This window comes from Pavona decussata, unplaced genomic scaffold (assembly GCF_977016875.1).
Source record: "Pavona decussata unplaced genomic scaffold, jaPavDecu1.1 SCAFFOLD_3679, whole genome shotgun sequence".
Lineage (NCBI taxonomy): Eukaryota > Metazoa > Cnidaria > Anthozoa > Scleractinia > Agariciidae > Pavona > Pavona decussata.
In genome coordinates, this window is record NW_028146490.1 from 1 (window position 1) to 2,500 (window position 2,500).

The window sequence follows — 2,500 nt, forward strand, 5'->3', positions numbered from 1 at the left end:
GTTGAGCTTGACTCTAGTCTGACCTTGTGAAAAGACATGAGAGGTGTAGAATAAGTGGGAGCAGCAATGCGCCGGTGAAATACCACTACTCTTATCGTTTTTTTACTTATTGGATGGAGCGGAGGCGGACCGCAAGGTCCACGTTCTGGACTTAACGCCCGTCTTCGGACGGGCGGATCCTCGTCCAAGACACCGTCAGGTTGGGAGTTTGGCTGGGGCGGCACATCTGTCAAATGATAACGCAGGTGTCCTAAGGTGAGCTCAATGAGAACAGAAATCTCATGTAGAACAAAAGGGTAAAAGCTCACTTGATTTTGATTTTCAGTACGAATACAAACTGTGAAAGCATGGCCTATCGATCCTTTAGTCTTTAGGAGTTTTAAGCTAGAGGTGTCAGAAAAGTTACCACAGGGATAACTGGCTTGTGGCAGCCAAGCGTTCATAGCGACGTTGCTTTTTGATCCTTCGATGTCGGCTCTTCCTATCATTGCGAAGCAGAATTCGCCAAGTGATGGATTGTTCACCCACCAATAGGGAACGTGAGCTGGGTTTAGACCGTCGTGAGACAGGTTAGTTTTACCCTACTGATGAAGTGTTGTTGCAATAGTAATTCTGCTCAGTACGAGAGGAACCGCAGATTCAGACAATTGGCATTTGCACTTGCCTGAAAAGACAATGGTGCGAAGCTACCATCTGTTGGATTATGACTGAACGCCTCTAAGTCAGAATCCGTGCTAGAAAGCAACGATGATTACCTCCAGAGAACTTTAGGCGAACCAGAATAGAGGGTTTCGGCCCTCATGCGTCCCAAAGTGCCAAGGGGGACAAAAGCTCCCAAGGCACTGCCGCTAGCAAATTCTAACGTTTCTGGAAATCCTTTGCAGACGACTTAAATAAATAACGGGGTATTGTAAGTTGTAGAGTAGCCTTGTTGCTACGATCTTCTGAGATTAAGCCTTTGTTCTAAGATTTGTATCACATCTTTTTTTTGACAAGGTCAAAAGTCCTCCTCACACCATGAAATATTTTTTAAGTCAAAGGTCCTCCTCACACCACAAAATATTTTCAAAGTCAAAAGTCCTCCTCACACAATTTAATATTTTGTAACTGAAAGGTCCACCACAAAACCCAATTCTTTTCTAAGTGAAAAGTCCTCAAAATTTTTAGAAAAACTCTTAGAAAAATTGTTTGGTATGAGAAGGACCTCGACTTCGAAAATTCTGTGGTGTGGGGAGGTCTTTTGACCTACCAAAAAAATTGGTGGTGTGAGGAGGACCTCTGACTTAGAATTAGGGTTTGAAATGGGGTTAGGGTTAGGGTTAGGGTAAGTGTTAGGGTTAGGAAAAAGGTTTAAATGATATTTGGAGAGGTTTTTCGGGTGTTTAGAGGCTATTTATGCTATGTAACGAGTATTTGCTTATATACTTGCTTATATACTTAGGTCAACAATTTATAGCAAAAATGTGTTCCAGCCAAGTTCTTTTAGACGCTCTTTCGAATGGCAACATTCCCGATTGAAAATGGCGACCTACCAAAATCCGCACTTTGCTTCCCCGTCCATATAGAGGTGAGTATTTGACTTTGCTTCCGTCAGAGTCAAGGAAACACATTGAAAATGGAATCAGCATACAAGAAAACCTAGTTTGGGATAGGTTTTGTGCCTTCCGTGGTATTATAACCATAGAACTGCTCCTGAGGGGGGTAGGGTAGGCCCACCAAAAAGTGCACTTCTGGTTAGGTCGCTAATTTCTAAAATAAATGTGTCCCAACCAAGTTTTTTTGGACGCTCTTTCGAATGGCAACATTCCTGATTGAAAATGCCGACCTACCAAAATCCGCACTTTGCTTCCCCGTCCATATAGGGGTGAGTATTTGGCTTTGCTTTCGTCAGAGTCAAGGAAACACATTGAAAATGGAATCAGCATACAAGAAAACCTAGTTTGGGATAGGTTTTGTGCCTTCCGTGGTATTATAACCATAGAACTGCTCCTGAGGGGGGTAGGGTAGGCCCACCAAAAAGTGCACTTCTGGTTAGGTCGCTAATTTCTAAAATAAATGTGTCCCAACCAAGTTTTTTTGGACGCTCTTTCGAATGGCAACATTCCTGATTGAAAATGCCGACCTACCAAAATCCGCACTTTGCTTCCCCGTCCATATAGGGGTGAGTATTTGGCTTTGCCTTTGTCAGACTCAAGTAAAAGCATTTAAAATGGAGTCAGCATACAAGAAAACCTAGATTGGGATAGTTTTTCTGCCTACCGTGGGATCATAACCATAGAACTGCCCCTGAGGGAGGTAGGGTTAGGGTTAGCGTTAGGGTTAACGTTGGGGTTAGGATTGAAGACAGAAGATTGGTGATGTCAGGAGGACCTTCTTAAAACAAACAGAAATACACTTATTAGGGGACTAGGGCCAGTGGACTCAGAAATGTCTTTCGTAGCAGTCTCCTATAAGAGTATTTTTCTCTGATTTAGGTGACTCCTCCTCACACCACCATTTT

General features: G+C 43.1%; 1 pseudogene; it reads left to right on the forward strand.

Annotated features, from left to right (window-relative positions):
* Positions 1-974, forward strand: LOC146446091 (large subunit ribosomal RNA; annotated as a pseudogene; the record flags this gene model as incomplete).
* Positions 975-2,500: the final 1,526 nt, after the last annotated feature.